We start from the raw sequence: 21773 nt of genomic DNA on the forward strand, positions 1-21773 counted from the left end.
CCGAAAATTTGAATCAGACTTCGGACCCTCGCAGGCTCCGGACTACACTCCGGATTTTGGACTATTTCGGAATATATCTTCATATTAAGGCAATTTGACGTCAGGAATTCCCCCAAACTCGTATTTTTCCTAATTTAAACCCCTTAAACCTCTGTTTTAAGCCAAATTTGATTATTTAAATCATATTTACATAAAATAATATTTAAAGAATTCAAAAGATATTATTTTTAAACCATGAGAGATGAATAAGACAAATGCCTTCGGCTTTTGATACAACATTTCAACAAGTTCCAAGGCATTCATGAATAAACAAGTAATATCCTCTAGACTTCCAAGCACACATCAAATCAACTCCCCTCTCTTTATTCAAAAGAAGAGCTTCTTCTTACTGATCCTCACTCTTACTCCCTTTTCCTCCTGGAGGTTTTATCATTCTTCAGGATCTTTTCCTTCACCCACTTAACAAACTCCTCTCATTTTCACTCAAGAACTCATCTCAAAAGCAAGAACAAGAGCTGTTTGAAAGCTAAATTTCTCAAATCCTCTCTAGAGTTTTTAAGTAAGTTTCTCCACTCATCTAATATTTTTATATAATTTTAAAAATGAATCCATATTATTTTGTTTATAATAATATGTGATGATCACCTTTAGGACAACATTCCTCCCAGGAAGTTCCTCATCTCATTCAAAAGCTTAAGCTTGAAATCTTAACTCCATCACTCCAAACAACTCATCAACCAACTCAAGGTGAGCTTCATACCCCTACTTTTCGAGATTTCTATTGTTTTTGGGGGAGAATACAAGTCAAAGTCTTGTAGAAATCATGATTTATTTGCTTATCGTGTATGCATGCCACCTTATATGTGTTTAAGTATGAAAACTCTTATAAATAGTCCAAAAACTTGAGATTTTGGTTAAGTCTCAAGAGTTTGGATTATATCTCACAAATCACGTTTAGAATCAAGAACTGGTATGTTACCAAGTATAAGTCACGAATATTTATCACAACAACTATAAGGTTTTGCTTCAAGATTTACTTAAACAAGTTGTGGGACAAAATATTTTGAAAGTGATTAAATTATGGAAATAATAATATTTTGGATCACTTTTGCCCAAACAGAAATACAAGGGTTATCTTGGAAAAATTATGTCATCCTCATGATTTTTTTTTCAGATCAACCAAAGTATTTGTGATTATTTATAAATATTTAATATAAATAATTTTATCAATAAAAGTATATGAAAACAGAGTTTTCATGACAAAATAATTGCATGTCATAAACTGTTGACGTAAAACTATTAGGAACATAAGTAATGTTTATATATGTCATAAAAACAGAAAATGCGTGTTGAAATGTTGTATAGAATGGAAAGCCCATTTTTGTCAATTCCGATAATGTTGGGTCATTTTGTTAAGCATTAAAAATGGCTTACTTTTCAATAAACGAAACGGAACGAACACGAGCACCCAGTTAACGAGCACAATCAACGAAATGGAACGAGAACAATATTTCTATTCAATGAGTACGAATTTCATTATTTATCTAACAAATAATGGATCTCTAGCGATTGCTCAACAGGTTGTTAATATTCTAGTCAGACAAATCTCAAAAGTACCTAAATATAAAAATATTATTGTACGCCTAAAGTTTTGTAAGGAGTTATAGCTAGAGTCTCCTGGAGGGAGAGCGGGAATTTGTGTATAGATCTATACGGGGTTGACACCCCGCACCTTCGTTGTTCGCTACAGCTAGACAGACGAGTCTAGGATGACAAATGTCTTTTCCAAAACTAGGGCGCCTGAGAAACGCCAAAACAGGCACTCCATCATATTAGTATGGTTATAACGACTCACTAGAATATGTTATATTAAGTAGAAATTTATGCAAGGAAAACCTCATAAATAAACTTTGGCACATTGTGTTGACTTTCCTACGCATGATAAGTGATGGTCAGCATTTGTTGCGTTGACTATCGTTTTTCATTGCGTAGAATGTACACAATTGCCATGTCGATTCTTTCACCTAACAAGTATAGAGTCCCAACACTGCTATTTTACAAATCAGAAAGCGTAGGACTTTATGGAAAACGTTGTAAACGATTTTGAAAACGATAAACTAACACACACACACATGCAAATATACATAGTTGGAAACAGAACTTATGAATATTTTATTTCAGAAAATATAGGATTTTCTGGAGAAAACGATTTTATACGATTTCGACAACGATACACTAGAACGCACACTCAATTTTACTCGATAAGAAAAACAAGATTTTCAACTAAATTCTCTTTTTGAAATTAGGGGATTTTCTGGAAACAGTTGACTATTACTACACAAAAGAACTATTCTCGAACACAGCTCCTTTACAAATTACACTACTTTTCAAAATCACTCCTTATAAGGATGAATAAAAGTAATGACATGCACACATGTATCCATGATTTTCAAAGCAAGGCTTTAAACGATTTTATAGAATATATCGGATTTTCTGAAAGTACAATAAGAACGATTCTAAACAAGTGTAAACGATTTTATAAAAAGATGCTTATGAACTCACCAACTTTTTAGTTGACGCTTTTCAAAACGACTTGTATTCTCAGGGATCTAGTAAGCAGGTAACAAGGGACGTGGATGCAGGACTATTTAGCTGTAGTTTGGAATTTCCTGCTTATCTTTCTTTTGTGTAACTCGAAGAACAAATTCAATATGTAAACTATGTAAGTTTGTTATATCAGTGTATGATGTTTGCATTGCTCTGTTTCATTTATATTCAATTGTTATGATACTGCACAATGAAGTTACCAGCCTCCGGACGTTTCCGCCGTCTGGTCCAGGGGCGTTACAGAAACCTTAAGGGGAATGGAAAAGAACATGGAAATATAGGGTGACGGAGTTCGTTATCTCATGAATCGGATCTGGACACCGAAGTTTGGTGGTTACAGAGATGTTGTCATGAATGAAGCCTATAAAAATAGATACTCCATTAACCCAGGTTCAGACAAAATGTATCTGGAACTTAAGAAACTCTATTGGTGGCCAAACATGAAAGCCGAAATTGCTACTTATGTGGGAAGTGTTTAACTTGTGCCAAAGTCAAAGTAGAACATCAAAAGCCCTCACGCTTACTTCAACAGCTAGAAATACCTGAGTGGAAGTGGGAGCAGATAACAATGGATTTCATAACCAAGTTACCTAAGACAACGGGTGGTCATGACACCATTTGGGTTATTGTTTATAGATTCACCAAATCCGCACACTTCCTGCCATTAAAAGAAACTGATAAAATGGAGAAGTTAACAAGGACGTACGTTAAAGAGATACTACGATTGCATGGTGTGCCAATATCTATTATCTCTGACCGAGATAGTAGATTTACCTCCCGGTTTTGGCAATCATTGCAAAAGTCCTTGGGAACCAATCTTGACATGAGTACAACGTACCATCCCCAGACTGATGGGCAAAGCGAGAGAACCATACAAAAGCTGGAAGATATGTTAAGGGCTTGTGTCATAGATTTTGGTAAAGATTGGGACACCCATTTACCACTAGTTGAATTCTCCTACAACAATAGCTATTACACTAGCATCAAAGTTGCACCCTTTGAAGCTCTCTATGGCCGTAATTGCAGATCTCCTCTGTGCTGGGCTGAAGTGGGCGATACGCAACTAGCCAAGAACCAAGTAACTGACACTACTCTAACTGGTCCCGAGATAATTCGAGAAACCACAGAAAAGATTGTACAAATCCGGGAACGATTGAAAACTTCTAGAGACAGACAGAAGAGTTATGCAGACAAACAAAGAAAACCCTTGGAATTCCAGATTGGTGACCGCGTCTTGCTAAATGTCTCGCCCTGGAAAGGAACAATACACTTTGGCAAAAGTGGAAAACTAGGTCCAAGGTACATCGGACCATTTGAGATTGTTGCTAGACTTGGTCTGGTTGCTTACAAAACAAAGCCGTATACTAATAGTGAAGGTTCGTTGGAATGACAAGCGAGGACCTGAATTCACTTGGGAATGGGAAGATCAGATGAAACAAAAATATCCATATCTTTTCCCTAGTTCATGAGTACCACTATAGAAACAATTTCGGGACGAAATTCCCTTTAACGGGGGGATAAATATGTCACACCCCCAAACCGGAACGGCAGAAACGTTCGGGAACGGATGACTTCATGTCTAGTATCACAACAATACACAATAGTAATCAAAGTACAACTTCCATTACATTGATAAAAATATAACTTTACATACGTGTTCAAATCATTGTATATTTGACACCAAAAAGTATCATTAAAAGACATAATTATATGTAACTCTGTCTTCCTCAAAATTTGTGGGTACCTGTTTATCGATTTCCTGAAAATACAAGTAGTTTTGAAAAGAGTGTCAACAATTAAGTTGGTGAGTTCATAAGCATGTTTGTAATTGAAATCTGCCATTTGTTCCTTTGAAAAATGTAAGTATGTTTTCCCCAGAAAATCCTATATTTTCTGTTGTATATGTATTTGTGTTCTGAAATAGTATGATATAGTTTTAAATCCCATAAAACTATGAAAAATATGTTTTCTCTGTACTAGAATAGTATTCAGTATTTGTACTTGTATGAAAACTTATGAAATTGTAAATATCTAGATTCACATATTGTATTTGTAAAATATTGTATTATAGTTTTATTATTTAATAAACCTATGAAAGGTTCTTTACTTATTCTTACACTAAACACATTATTCAATACCAAATTGTGAGTTATCATAACCATGCTTGATGACCTAAGCCTCGCCTGAAACACGACGTTCTTCAAGCGTTGAAATATGGTATGACAATTGTCACCATAGGTTTGCCGACCTAGCTGTTGCAAGCAGCTCTGGTGCGGGATTCTCAGTCCCATATAGATCTATACACAAGTGTCACGCTCTCCCTCAAGGAGACTCTGGTTATAATTTTAAGGACTTTTGTTTTGTACTTAATTAAGTACTTGAAGCGTGTCTCACAAATGCTATATTGATGGTTACATGTAGAATAATGAAGAATATATTTGTAATAGATAAACTATAAATATCTCATAAATTTTATTTAATATAATTTATATGGTTATTTTCGTAAGTTATTCTGAATATGTAAAGAAATATGTAAGTTCCATAAATTGTATTAATAAGTGTGCATGAATCATAAATTATACCAATTATAATTTATATGCTTGTTTTTGTAATAAATCCCAAAATAGTAAAAATAATATGTTTATGTTAATAAAAAAAAATCGTAAACTATTTGAATAAATTTTGTTATTTATACAAGATTTCCTTGTATTTTACCTGTATTTTCCCCTTAAAATATTTATAAAGATAGTGAAAATATAGGGGTATAAACTCATTTGATAGTAGTAGTGATTTGAGCAGCACTTCGTTGCTAGCAAATACTTTACTGCTGAAAACCGGGCTTTGCAAGGGTCGAGTTAAAAACCAAAAGACTCTTTTCTTGTGGACTTCTGGTGCTTCGGGATGTTCTACGGATGTTAGATATGTTAACGGGACTTCGGGGGGTTGTAAGAAGGTTTATGGAAGTGAAAGAAGTGAAAAAGTGTGAAAAATGGTGTAAAAGAGGCCAAGGAATCGGGAGATCTCGCGCCTTTTATATAGGGTGTGAGGGTTCGGACCGAAGGGGGAGGAGGACACACATCTCGGTTCGCAAGGGGACACGCGGCAGAGCTCGGACGCGCCGCAGTGCTGGACACGCGTCGAAATCAGATTGGGCCGAGCTTCGGAGGTGTCACCAGCTCGGACACGAGGCGAACACACGTCTCGCATGCGAAGGTGATACGTGGCCGAACCCGGACCTTGTCTATGCAAAATTTCTCGGTTTTTGTGTCAAACTTCAAAAATTCATAACTTTTGCATACGAACTCCGTTTTTTACGTTCTTTAGATCCACGTGTAGGTGAAATTATACTCTACAACTTTAGTTTGGACTCCGTTGACTAATTTAAATTTTAATTTTAAGAATATATTTTTAACAGGCTGGGACAGGAAAAACCGTTAAAATTCATAACTTCTTAATCTGACGTCCGTTCTCGTCTGTCTTTTTAGCGTTGTACTACTATTGACGAGACCTTCGATCGGCTAAAAATCGCTCGATCTTTATTTCGAGTTTCGGGCTGTGTACTACTATGTTGAATCTTAGAAAAATCATAACTTCTTCATACGAAGTCAGATTTGGATGTTCTTTTTATGTACGTTCACAATTTAACGGATTCTATGACTTTCCTTTAGATATCTAAGGCTAAAAAGAGTTTTATTGTAAACTCACTTTTTACGCTACACACCGTTTTACTGGTTTTGTCGCGGAACTTCGATAGGTCATAACTACTTCGTTATAACCTGGATTTTGGTATTATTTATATTTTCCGAATCCTTATAACAATCTATAACACTTTATTCATCCCAATAACGTTTATTTAACATATTATTTTTGACGATCATTTTTATTAAATCATTAAAAATAATTAAATGCATATAATATTCAAATAATTTCTCTTTATTACTTTAAAACTAGTTACAATGGTTGACCTAGAATATTACATAATCTTGAAATATCGGGTTGATACAGGCCGACATTGATTGTGAGACGCGGTTGGTGAGAATTCGAACCCTAAGTGCGCTAGATCTAGTTACTTCTGGTGAGAGAGCTTTGGATGGGCCAGCTCTATATGCAGTTGCGAGGGCCAGGAGATATCTGCAACAGAGTTGTTCCAGGTTTCTAGCTTATGTTTCTGACACACGGGTTGAGGCCACGACGGAGTTGAGCCAGGTACCCATTGTGCGGGATTTTCCTGATGTTTTTTCTAAGGAGTTGCTCGGAGTGCCTCCCGAGAGTTAGGTTGAGTTTCAGATGGATTTGGTAGATGTTGGGGCTTTGATAGTCAATGCGCCATATCTCCTACCATCGACTGAGATACATGACTTGTCTACGCAGTTGTAGGAGTTGCTAGACAAGGGTTTTATTCATCCAAGCAGTTCTCCGTGGGGAGCACCTATAATTTTTGTAAATAAGGACGGTACACACAGGATGTGTATTAACAATCGGGAGTTGAATAAGCTAACGGTGAAGAACCGTTACCCTTTCCCGAGGATTGACGATTTGTTTGACCAGCTTCAGGGTGCATCTTGGTATTCCAAGATTAATTTGCTGTCATGATACCACCCACTGAGAGTCGGGGATGAGGATGTACAAAAGACAACCTTCAGAACTCCTTATGGTCATTAAGAGTTTGTGGTGCTGCCTTTTCGGGCTCACCAATGCACCTGCATCATTCATGGATCTCATGAACCAGGTATGCAGGACGATGCTGGATCGCTCTATGATTGTTTTCATTGATGATATCCTGGTCTACTCCAAAACCAAGGATTACCACGAGCAGCACTTGCGAGAGGTGTTGCTGACCCTGAAAAGCGAGAGACTTTTTGTCGAATTCTCCAAATCTTCTATATTTTTTTAGGGTTTGATATACTTAGTTCACTATAAACAATGCTCTGATACCAATCTGTTAGTAGACCTAGCAATGGAGCGGGTTTGGAGCGAATCGGCCTTAATCCAAACCCTTTTAACGAATTTCAAAATCCAATCCAAACCCGCTCCGTAACCCGCATGGTTTTAAATAATCAGACCCATACTGTTATCCACCGAATCAACGAATATCCAAACCGTCCCGTAACCCAAAGGTTTTTTAAATAATCAAACACATTTTAATTAATTCCAAAAATAATATTTCTTAAATAAAAAAAATGTATACTATATCTTAAAACTTAAAATAACATTTTTTTAAATAAAAAAATTGATTTAGAAAATGACATTACATACTCGAGGAATTTCAATCGAAATTAAAAATCACTACTGCAACAACTTTGAATTGATATAAGACTGTCGGTTGTAGTGATAGCAAATAGCAATTGCCCACTTTTTTCATGTTAAAAAATGATTTATTGAATTTGAAATGGATATGAGGATTTCTTGATGAATATAAATTGATTGACATTATGATTCTTGATAGAAGTCTATATGTTTAGAAACCGACTTATCGATTCCTATGTAAAAGCGTTTTTTTCTTTGGCCTTTTCCCTTTGGACTTTTGGTTGGAATTAAAATTAAACGTTAAGAAGTATAAAATATAAATGTATAATTCTAAAATTTATATGGGGCGGTTTATAAATGGAGCGGATCGGTGATGATCCATACCCGACCCATTTAATAAAAGGGTTAGCAGGTATGGATTGTTAATGGGTAAACGAATCAAAAACTACGCTCCAAACCCATATAATTCTTACGGGTTTGGATCGGATTAGGGTCAAAACTCGCTCCATTTCCAGGTCTATCTGTCACACCCCCAAACCAGAACGGCGGAAACGTTGAGGGGCGGAGGACGTCATGTACAATATCATAACAATTGCATAATAATAAAACAATCAACAACATCCATTGTATTTAAAATATTGTTAATACATGTGTGTTCTTTAGAATTGATTGTATGACACCAAAAATGTATAGAAAAATAAAAGAAGAGTCTTGAACAAGCTCCATCTTCTCAAAAATCTAAGTGATTGTACATGTCTACTGGTTCCCTGAGAATACAAGTTATTTTGAAAACAGAGTATCAACATTTAAGTTGGTGAGTTCATAAGCATTTAGTATTAGGAATCTGTCTTTGTTTCATGATAGTGTTAGTGTGTTTCACCAGAAAATCCAATATTTTCTCTATTTAAACGAAAAATAGTCTTAGGCCTTAAGACCAAAATGTTTGTATGTTATTGTACTCTGAAAATAGAATAAATGTATCTTTTCTTTGATAGAACATAGTGTACTGCACTTGTATGAACTCTAAAGTGCATTATGTTGGATTAGGTGTCTAAGCCCATAACTATATTTGGTATGTACTTGACCCGGTTGTAGCATGGTCATTTTGGGTTGCCTTCACCAGAGCAACTTGACTGGATGATTAATGGAGAAAGAGGTTATTATTGTTTATTAATATATTACAAGGTTGTAAAAATCGCTCGACGTTAGCTAGTCGGTGGACTGGGGTCAAGGGATTAATCGGCTAGGCGAAGATTAATCGGGGACCATTAATTGCTAATTTGTTAGATTTTAAAAAATTAAATATGACTAATATCATATAAAAGTTCATAAATACCACTAATATCATAACAAAATAGGTTCATATGATAAATACAACACTAATCATACATCAAATAGTTTCTATTGAGATATAACTTCTTCAAAGTGTTAAAATTTCATCGGGTTTTACTGTTTCAGTCATTTTGTATGCATGGATTAATCGCTAGGCGCTCTCTAATCGGTCAAGTAGCGCCTAGGGATTAATCGGAGATTAATCGGGACCTAATCAGGATTTTTACAACACTGATATATTATATGAATAATATATTAAAAGAGAAATCATATTGGTTAATTAATATTCGTCAAGAAATAATTAAGAAATTATTTTTGTGATTAAAAGATATTAACTGAACATAGGGGACTGGAATTGCAATTATAAGATAATTGGATTTTGGGCTGAGAATCCCTTACGAATGGGATGGACGAAATCAAGGGGGGAAGCCCACCTTGGATTCGTCCAAGGCCTTGTTCTGGAAGGTTCCTTTGCACCGCTTAAGTCCTAAGAAATCTAATTAGGGTTTTGACAGAATCCCTTGCACCCGACCTATATAAAGGACCCTAGGGCTTCACAATTCGGCTACACCTTGAACCCTAGAGATCAAAAGCCGATTTTGAGCCTCCTTCCCCTATCTCTCTCCAAAGATCATCCAACTTTCCTTGGTGTTTATGATCAATTAGAGGTATTACACTTGTGATACTAAAGCTCTCAAGGGTTGAAGATTCTTGCTACAATTGAAAGGTAATAATCTAAACTTGTTTTAGTTATTGATTTTGATTTTTGTATGTTAGTATTAGGGTTTACAAGCTTTGGATGATTTGCATGTACAGTTAGAGAAACCTAGATCCAAAGCTTTAGGATTTGCATGTGCACTATATGATTGATGTAATGCTCAAAACCCATCACATTAGTGCTGGAAATAATGATAGGTAGTCTTATCACATAGAATAAAACTACTGAAGTAATGTTTGTTTTGTAAACAAAAAATGTTTAGTTAATGCTTACTATGAGTGAGATTATAACCATACTAAACTGACTAGTGGCCTACACGACACTCTTCAGGCGTCGAAATGCTATGACATTTGTCAGCCGTAGACCTGCCGGTCCAACTGTAGCTAACATTCGAGGTGCGGGATTGTCAGTCCCATATAGATCTATACACAAATTCACGTTCTCCCTCCAGGAGACTATGGTTATAAAATAGGACTTAGAATGTACCTTAATGTTGGATTAATGTCTAAGTCCATAACTATATTTGGTATGTACTTGACCCGACCCGGCATGGTCCATTTGGGTTGCACTTCATCGGCACAATTTATATGGATAGTCTTTTGAGAATAGTATATTTATGATTTATATTAATATATTATAAGTTCTAATATATTAATATGGAATCATATTATTTAATTAGTATTGATCAAGAATTAATTTATAATTAATTAAGTGATCAAAAAGAACTAATTAAATATGGACTCTTATATATATGGAATGGGCCAAGTTCATTTAGGTTGGGCTAAGCTTTCATGGATGGTCCATGGAGCTTTTAACCCATGGATCCTATGTAAATGAAAGGTCATGGGTATTAGGGTTTACGTGGATGTAACCCTAATCCTCCATAATATATAAAGGGGTCCTTGGCTCACAAAATTGGGACAAGTGTGTGAAAATAAGAGTGGGCCGATTTTAGTGTGCATACATATTCTCTCAAGTTTTTCCAAGGTGTTTTGGTGATTTGTGATTCCATTTGAGGCTTCCACACTATTGGGGCTAAGCTCTTAAAGCTTGAAGACATCAAGCTACATCAAAAGGTATGTCATCTAACTAGAACTTTGTAGTATAGGTGCTTCATAATATGCTAGTTAGGATGAAACCTTGGAATAGTTAATATTTGCATGTATAATAGAGAAAACACAAATCCAAGGTTTATAGGGTTGCATGTACACCATAGGAGTGTTAGAATTCTCAAAACCCCAATAGTGGTATCAGAGCCATGGGTTGTTTTCTGTTATATTGATGCAAATGTTTTATTTTCAAGTTGAAAAAAAAGGAAAAAAAACATGACGTTTGTCAAATTTTAAGATAATTACTTGTTCTGTGAAAAACTAATTATTTGTAAAATTTGAATCATTTGCTATATGAGTTGAATTAGGTCAAATTTAGTAAAAGATAAAATGATATGATTATTTTATTAGTTTTAAAAGTTTGATCTAAATGTTTTAAGGAGTTACAAATTTTGTCATAAAATTTTGGAGCTCAAAAGTTTTTTTTTTTAAAGTTGTGATCTTAATTGTTTTGAAACCTCCATAAGTTATGGATATGAAAGTTTTTTTTAAAAAAAAATTGATTTAAAGTTTTTATGGAGTTACAAAATTTGGAGTTAATGTTTTAAAGAATTCCATAACTTGTTCTTAAGTTATGGAACATGAAAAGTTTCATCATAAAACAAGTATTTAACTCCATAAGTTATAGAATCCAAAGGTTTTCAAGAGTTACAAAACTTGCCCTCAAGTTTTAGAATTTGGAAAAAGCGTTTTATGAAAAAAAAAGAATTGAATTCTAAAACTCTTGGGTTCATAACTAAAACAATTAATTAAATGGTTTTAATTTTGAATTTAATAATTGAAATTATGATGTTTTATTGAATATTTCAAATTAACTCTTATGGACTTTATTAATAGTTAATTAAAGCGTTTAATTAAAAGAGTATTATTAAATCCATAAATAAAGATATGGTTTGAGTTTAATTAAATTAGAAGTTTAGTTTAATTAATAGATTAAACCACCAAGTATTTTAAATGTCTAAAATACACCCTTATACTATTATAATATTAAAAGTTTAATATATTATATGTATAAGAGCAAGTCGTCTTACCATTAGTAGGCCTCATTCACGAAGCCGGTCTATAAGGGGGGTATAAGGTTACTGCCTATAAAATGGCAGTTTAATGGGTGTCCACTCTCACCTACCGCTTCCTTGACTGGTGGAGGGTCGTTAGCCGAACAGGTAGGACAAGGACTATAATTCTCCCTTCATTAAAAGTATTAATGATAAATACTAAGTAACTAAACATTTTATAAATTCCCAATCTTAGTTACTTAGGAAAACGTGAATAAGGTGCTAATCCATGCAATTACACTTTGCACTTTGTTTAAGGTGTTAGTGGAGCGTGTGTGGTTAACCGGCACACTAACCTGGACTTAACAAGGTAGGCAAAGGGTAACTTAATATTTATCATAGTATCGTTGGAGCGTGTGTGGTTAACCGGCACATCGATTGACGGGTAAATATTAAGGGTACCAAGTATATTTGCATGGTTACTTCACACCTTGTTTTGTGATCCTCGGCATCCCAGTCACAAAACCTGAAGGGCACACTCGAGATTTAAACATGCCATTGAAAAGTTCAATGAATCTCAAAAGAATCTAGGAGTTTCAAAACCAATTAAAACCTAATAATACATTTCGTTTATCTTGGTGGAAATTGGTGAATCGTCATTCACCTACCTTCAAATATTTTATAGCTTGGATTACAGCATCCCTCTTCCAAGTTATAAAATAGTTTGTTGGGTCCTAGCCTTAATATATCATATTGGGTGTTATATTAAGGACTTAAATCAACTTTACGTGAATTTCTCCCATTGTTGATGTCTGGTTTCGACAACAATGATCTTCCCAAACCAAGCTTTCCTAATGAATATGACTTCCCGAGTTTGGCTCATGGAAGTCATTCTTCTCTTCCTCCACCTCCTCCAATTATTCTCCCTAACCCACAAGTTCAAGGTCACTCAAGCCCTAATGGCAAGCAAGGTCTATGTGTGATCACATCTTAGAGATGAAGTCACATATTAACAAGCCACAGTGCCACAGTGCTGGACACGCGTCGAAATCAGATTGGGCCGAGCTTCGGAGGTGTCACCAGCTCGGACACGAGGCGAACACGCGTCTCGCATGCGAAGGTGATACGTGGCCGAACCCGGACCTTGTCTATGCAAAATTTCTCGGTTTTTGTGTCAAACTTCAAAAATTCATAACTTTTGCATACGAACTCCGTTTTTTACGTTCTTTAGATCCACGTGTAGGTGAAATTATACTCTACAACTTTAGTTTGGACTCCGTTGACTAATTTTAATTTTAATTTTAAGATTATATTTTTAACAGGCTGGGACAGGAAAAACCGTTAAAATTCATAACTTCTTCATCTGACGTCCGTTCTCGTCTGTCTTTTTAGCGTTGTACTACTATTGACGAGACCTTCGATCGGCTAAAAATCGCTCGATCTTTATTTCGAGTTTCGGGCTGTGTACTACTATGTTGAATCTTAGAAAAATCATAACTTCTTCATACGAAGTCAGATTTGGATGTTCTTTTTATGTACGTTCACAATTTAACGGATTCTATGACTTTCCTTTAGATATCTAAGGCTAAAAAGAGTTTTATTGTAAACTCACTTTTTACGCTACACCCCGTTTTACTGGTTTTATCGCGGAACTTCGATAGGTCATAACTACTTCGTTATAACCTGGATTTTGGTATTATTTATATTTTCCGAATCCTTATAACAATCTATAACACTTTATTCATCCCAATAACGTTTATTTAACATATTATTTTTGACGATCATTTTTATTAAATCATTAAAAATAATTAAATGCATATAATATTCAAATAATTTCTCTTTATTACTTTAAAACTAGTTACAATGGTTGACCTAGAATATTACATAATCTTGAAATATCGGGTTGATACAGGCCGACATTGATTGTGAGACGCGGTTGGTGAGAATTCGAACCCTAAGTGCGCTAGATCTAGTTACTTCTGGTGAGAGAGCTTTGGATGGGCCAGCTCTATATGCAGTTGCGAGGGCCAGGAGATATCTGCAACAGAGTTGTTCCAGGTTTCTAGCTTATGTTTCTGACACACGGGTTGAGGCCACGACGGAGTTGAGCCAGGTACCCATTGTGCGGGATTTTCCTGATGTTTTTTCTAAGGAGTTGCTCGGAGTGCCTCCCGAGAGTTAGGTTGAGTTTCAGATGGATTTGGTAGATGTTGGGGCTTTGATAGTCAATGCGCCATATCTCCTACCATCGACTGAGATACATGACTTGTCTACGCAGTTGTAGGAGTTGCTAGACAAGGGTTTTATTCATCCAAGCAGTTCTCCGTGGGGAGCACCTATCATTTTTGTAAATAAGGACGGTACACACAGGATGTGTATTAACAATCGGGAGTTGAATAAGCTAACGGTGAAGAACCGTTACCCTTTCCCGAGGATTGACGATTTGTTTGACCAGCTTCAGGGTGCATCTTGGTATTCCAAGATTAATTTGCTGTCATGATACCACCCACTGAGAGTCGGGGATGAGGATGTACAAAAGACAACCTTCATAACTCCTTATGGTCATTAAGAGTTTGTGGTGCTGCCTTTTCGGGCTCACCAATGCACCTGCATCATTCATGGATCTCATGAACCTGGTATGCAGGACGATGCTGGATCGCTCTATGATTGTTTTCATTGATGATATCCTGGTCTACTCCAAAACCAAGGATTACCACGAGCAGCACTTGCGAGAGGTGTTGCTGACCCTGAAAAGCGAGAGACTTTTTGTCGAATTCTCCAAATCTTCTATATTTTTTTAGGGTTTGATATACTTAGTTCACTATAAACAATGCTCTGATACCAATCTGTTAGTAGACCTAGCAATGGAGCGGGTTTGGAGCGAATCGGCCTTAATCCAAACCCTTTTAACGAATTTCAAAATCCAATCCAAACCCGCTCCGTAACCCGCATGGTTTTAAATAATCAGACCCATACTGTTATCCACCGAATCAACGAATATCCAAACCGTCCCGTAACCCAAAGGTTTTTTAAATAATCAAACACATTTTAATTAATTCCAAAAATAATATTTCTTAAATAAAAAAAATGTAAACTATATCTTAATACTTAAAATAACATTTTTTTAAATAAAAAAAATTGATTTAGAAAATGACATTACATACTCGAGGAATTTCAATCGAAATTAAAAATCACTACTGCAACAACTTTGAATTGATATAAGACTGTCGGTTGTAGTGATAACAAATAGCAATTGCCAACTTTTTTCATGTTAAAAAATGATTTATTGAATTAGAAATGGATATGAGGATTTCTTGATGAATATAAATTGATTGACATTATGATTCTTGATAGAAGTCTATATGTTTAGAAACCGACTTATCGATTCCTATGTAAAAGCGTTTTTTTCTTTGGCCTTTTCCCTTTGGACTTTTGGTTGGAATTAAAATTAAACGTTAAGAAGTATAAAATATAAATGTATAATTCTAAAATTTATATGGGGCGGGTTATAAATGGAGCGGATCGGTGATGATCCATACCCGACCCATTTAATAAAAGGGTTAGCGGGTATGGATTGTTAATGGGTAAACGAATCAAAAACTACGCTCCAAACCCATATAATTCTTACGGGTTTGGATCGGATCAGGGTCAAAACTCGCTCCATTTCCAGGTCTATCTGTCACACCTCCAAACCAGAACGGCGGAAACGTTCAGGGGCGGAGGACGTCATGTACAGTATCATAACAATTGCATAATAATAAAACAATCAACAACATCCATTGTATTTAAAATATTGTTAATACATGTGTGTTCTTTAGAATTGACTGTATGACACCAAAAATGTATAGAAAAATAAAAGAAGAGTCTTGAACAAGCTCCATCTTCTCAAAAATCTAAGTGATTGTACATGTCTACTGGTTCCCTGAGAATACAAGTTATTTTGAAAACAGAGTATCAACATTTAAGTTGGTGAGTTCATAAGCATTTAGTATTAGGAATCTGTCTTTGTTTCATGATAGTGTTAGTGTGTTTCACCAGAAAATCCAATATTTTCTCTATTTAAACGAAAAGTAGTCTTAGGCCTTAAGACCAAAATGTTTGTATGTTATTGTACTCTGAAAATAGAATAAATGTATGTTTTCTTTGATAGAACATAGTGTACTGCACTTGTATGAACTCTAAAGTGCATTATGTTGGATTAGGTGTCTAAGCCCATAACTATATTTGGTATGTACTTGACCCGGTTGTAGCATGGTCATTTTGGGTTGCCTTCACCAGAGCAACTTGACTGGATGATTAATGGAGAAAGAGGTTATTATTGTTTATTAATATATTACAAGGTTGTAAAAATCGCTCGACGTTTGCTAGTCGGTGGACTGGGGTCAAGGGATTAATCGGCTAGGCGAAGATTAATCAGGGACCATTAATTGCTAATTTGTTAGATTTTAAAAAATTAAATATGACTAATATCATATAAAAGTTCATAAATACCACTAATATCATAACAAAATAGGTTCATATGATAAATACAACACTAATCATACATCAAATAGTTTCTATTGAGATATAACTTCTTCAAAGTGTTAAAATTTCATCGGGTTTTACTGTTTTAGTCATTTTGTATGCATGGATTAATCGCTAGGCGCTCTCTAATCGGTCAAGTAGTGCCTAGGGATTAATCAGAGATTAATCGGGACCTAATCGGGATTTTTACAACACTGATATATTATATGAATAATATATTAAAAGAGAAATCATATTGGTTAATTAATATTCGTCAAGAAATAATTAAGAAATTATTTTTGTGATTAAAAGATATTAACTGAACATAGGGGACTGGAATTGCAATTATAAGATAATTGGATTTTGGGCTGAGGATCCCTTACGAATGGGATAGACGAAATCAAGGGGGGAAGCCCACCTTGGATTCGTCCAAGGCCTTGTTCTGGAAGGTTCCTTTGCACCGCTTAAGTCCTAAGAAATCTAATTAGGGTTTTGACAGAATCCCTTGCACCCGACCTATATAAAGGACCCTAGGGCTTCACAATTCGGCTACACCTTGAACCCTAGAGATCAAAAGCCGATTTTGAGCCTCCTTCCCCTATCTCTCTCCAAAGATCATCCAACTTTCCTTGGTGTTTATGATCAATTAGAGGTATTACACTTGTGATACTAAAGCTCTCAAGGGTTGAAGATTCTTGCTACAATTGAAAGGTAATAATCTAAACTTGTTTTAGTTATTGATTTTGATTTTTGTATGCTAGTATTAGGGTTTACAAGCTTTGGATGATTTGCATGTACAGTTAGAGAAACCTAGATCCAAAGCTTTAGGATTTGCATGTGCACTATATGATTGATGTAATGCTCAAAACCCATCACATTAGTGCTGGAAATAATGATAGGTAGTCTTATCACATAGAATAAAACTACTGAAGTAATGTTTGTTTTGTAAACAAAAAATGTTTAGTTAATGCTTACTATGAGTGAGATTATAACCATACTAAACTGACTAGTGGCCTACACGACACTCTTCAGGCGTCGAAATGCTATGACATTTGTCAGCCGTAGACCTGCCGGTCCAACTGTAGCTAACATTCGAGGTGCGGGATTGTCAGTCCCGTATAGATCTATACACAAATTCACGTTCTCCCTCCAGGAGACTATGGTTATAAAATAGGACTTAGAATGTACCTTAATGTTGGATTAATGTCTAAGTCCACAACTATATTTGGTATGTACTTGACCCGACCCGGCATGGTCCATTTGGGTTGCACTTCATCGGCACAATTTATATGGATAGTCTTTTGAGAATAGTATATTTATGATTTATATTAATATATTATAAGTTCTAATATATTAATATGGAATCATATTATTTAATTAGTATTGATCAAGAATTAATTTAGAATTAATTAAGTGATCAAAAAGAACTAATTAAATATGGACTCTTATATATATGGAATGGGCCAAGTTCATTTAGGTTGGGCTAAGCTTTCATGGATGGTCCATGGAGCTTTTAACCCATGGATCCTATGTAAATGAAAGGTCATGGGTATTAGGGTTTACGTGGATGTAACCCTAATCCTCCATAATATATAAAGGGGTCCTTGGCTCACAAAATTGGGACAAGTGTGTGAAAATAAGAGTGGGCCGATTTTAGTGTGCATACATATTCTCTCAAGTTTTTCCAAGGTGTTTTGGTGATTTGTGATTCCATTTGAGGCTTCCACACTATTGGGGCTAAGCTCTTAAAGCTTGAAGACATCAAGCTACATCAAAAGGTATGTCATCTAACTAGAACTTTGTAGTATAGGTGCTGCATAATATGCTAGTTAGGATGAAACCTTGGAATAGTTAATATTTGCATGTATAATAGAGAAAACACAGATCCAAGGTTTATAGGGTTGCATGTACACCATAGGAGTGTTAGAATTCTCAAAACCCCAATAGTGGTATCAGAGCCATGGGTTGTTTTCTGTTATATTGATGCAAATGTTTTATTTTCAAGTTGAAAAAAAAGGAAAAAAACATGACGTTTGTCAAATTTTAAGATAATTACTTGTTCTGTGAAAAACTAATTATTTGTAAAATTTGAATCATTTGCTATATGAGTTGAATTAGGTCAAATTTAGTAAAAGATAAAATGATATGATTATTTTATTAGTTTTAAAAGTTTGATCTAAATGTTTTAAGGAGTTACAAATTTTGTCATAAAATTTTGGAGCTCAAAAGTTTTTTTTTTAAAGTTGTGATCTTAATTGTTTTGAAACCTCCATAAGTTATGGATATGAAAGTTTTTTTTAAAAAAAAATTGATTTAAAGTTTTTATGGAGTCACAAAATTTGGAGTTAATGTTTTAAAGAATTCCATAACTTGTTCTTAAGTTATGGAACATGAAAAGTTTCATCATAAAACAAGTATTTAACTCCATAAGTTATGGAATCCAAAGGTTTTCAAGAGTTACAAAACTTGCCCTCAAGTTTTAGAATTTGGAAAAAGCTTTTTATGAAAAAAAAAGAATTGAATTCTAAAACTCTTGGGTTCATAACTAAAACAATTAATTAAATGGTTTTAATTTTGAATTTAATAATTGAAATTATGATGTTTTATTGAATATTTCAAATTAACTCTTATGGACTTTATTAATAGTTAATTAAAGCGTTTAATTAAAAGAGTATTATTAAATCCATAAATAAAGATATGGCTTGAGTTTAATTAAATTAGAAGTTTAGTTTAATTAATAGATTAAACCACCAAGTATTTTAAATGTCTAAAATACACCCTTATACTATTATAATATTAAAAGTTTAATATATTATATGTATAAGAGCAAGTCGTCTTACCATTAGTAGGCCTCATTCACGAAGCCGGTCTATAAGGGGGGTATAAGGTTACTGCCTATAAAATGGCAGTTTAATAGGTGTCCACTCTCACCTACCGCTTCCTTGACTGGTGGAGGGTCGTTAGCCGAACAGGTAGGACAAGGACTATAATTCTCCCTTCATTAAAAGTATTAATGACAAATACTAAGTAACTAAACATTTTATAAATTCCCAATCTTAGTTACTTAGGAAAACGTGAATAAGGTGCTAATCCATGCAATTACACTTTGCACTTTGTTTAAGGTGTTAGTGGAGCGTGTGTGGTTAACCGGCACACTAACCTGGACTTAACAAGGTAGGCAAAGGGTAACTTAATATTTATCATAGTATCGTTGGAGCGTGTGTGGTTAACCGGCACATCGATTGACGGGTAAATATTAAGGGTACCAAGTATATTTGCATGGTTACTTCACACCTTGTTTTGTGATCCTCGGCATCCCAGTCACAAAACCTGAAGGGCACACTCGAGATTTAAACATGCCATTGAAAAGTTCAATGAATCTCAAAAGAATCTAGGAGTTTCAAAACCAATTAAAACCTAATAATACATTTCGTTTATCTTGGTGGAAATTGGTGAATCGTCATTCACCTACCTTCAAATATTTTATAGCTTGGATTACAGCATCCCTCTTCCAAGTTATAAAATAGTTTGTTGGGTCCTAGTCTTAATATATCATATTGGGTGTTATATTAAGGACTTAAATCAACTTTACGTGAATTTCTCCCATTGTTGATGTCTGGTTTCGACAACAATGATCTTCCCAAACCAAGCTTTCCTAATGAATATGACTTCCCGAGTTTGGCTCATGGAAGTCATTCTTCTCTTCCTCCACCTCCTCCAATTATTCTCCCTAACCCACAAGTTCAAGGTCACTCAAGCCCTAATGGCAAGCAAGGTCTATGTGTGATCACATCTTAGAGATGAAGTCACATATTAACAAGCCGGGAGAGTTGGGTGTAAAAGTCTTGAGAAAGTTGGATGTTCAATCACTTTCTAAGTCACATAGTGAGTTCCTTTGGGACTACTATGATACAGACTATGACATGAACCTTAGTGATCATATCTATTTGCTTGGTGCTGCTAAATCAGCAATGATTTGGAACGATACTGAAGCAAATTTGATTAGAAGATGAACTTCCCAAAAACTTTATGGACAGTGACAATGGTGACACTGGAAATCTAGAAAAAGCATTTTCTTCCCAATGGAAAGAGATTGGCCATAGTCAACCCGGTTGACCAAATGGTAAAGAGAAAGGCTAAGTCTGAGATAGTCCCATTACCAAAGGGTCCATATGTTTATTTTGCCAAAGGAAGGGGCATTGATTGCAAAGCTGCCAAATTTACCTAAGGATGTTAAAGTCAATAAGTTTGACTCTACATCAGGTAGAGCCCATTATCTAACTCTGTTAAGTTCTATTTTGAGATCCTCATTACATGATGTGACTGGGTCACATGTTGATGTTTTAAGAATCAAAGAATAGAGAGAAATCTTAAAGGAAGTATATGCTGATTCTGATCGCGAAGGTGGATTTCGATCGCATCAGAATTTTGAGCAGTTGCTTAAGAAGTTATGATATATTACTAAGGAATAGATAACAACAATTTTCCATGTGGACCGTAAGGACAAGTTTTTCCGCAAAGTTTTAAAATAAAAGAAAATTGTTTAATGTTATTTATTTGGAGTATCCTTACAATGGCATTTATGGAAAATTGTTGCTTATATGATTCCACTGACAGCAATATTGGAAAATGGATTTGATTCTTTCATTTGTGGTAGTGTCTAAATTTACCAAATCAGGAAAGTTCCTCATCACCCAAGTTTCAATTGGACCGAAACTTGGAATCATGCAAGTTGAATAGTATGATGAATGAGAACTTTCAAGCATTGTAAAATCAAGACTAATTACTTGTTCACATGGATGTGTGAGTCAAGTGAAGGACTAAAGGGATCGAGTACACATTCTTGTGCACTGGTCATGTCCACCACAAAGCTCGTTAAGACTATTTGATTTACTAAAGTTTAGTAAATATGGTTATACTTACAAGTTTAAGTATAATTCTGAAACATTGGAAAAGTCTCAATGTATGGTAGAACGAATGGGAAGAATCAAATTAGGCAGAAAGATAAAAGTTTCTCAAATCTAAAAAGATGGGAGAGTACTTTAGTATCATGTTTGTGATCATCTTAATGATTTAGAAATCATATCACAATTAGTCCTCTAAAGGTTATCTTAGTGCATTCTTATGACTAAGAAGAGGAGTCATGAATTGTTGAAATGGTTAGATCAGGAAGATGAGTCATACTTCGTTCCAAAACAATTCTTAGAGTCATACTCCAAGATTGTAACATGAGTGACATATCTTAAAGAAAGGTTTAAAACA

This window comes from Lactuca virosa, chromosome 5 (assembly GCF_052849685.1).
Source record: "Lactuca virosa cultivar CGN04683 chromosome 5, Lactuca_virosa_CGN04683_v6, whole genome shotgun sequence".
NCBI classification, from domain to species: Eukaryota; Viridiplantae; Streptophyta; class Magnoliopsida; order Asterales; family Asteraceae; genus Lactuca; species Lactuca virosa.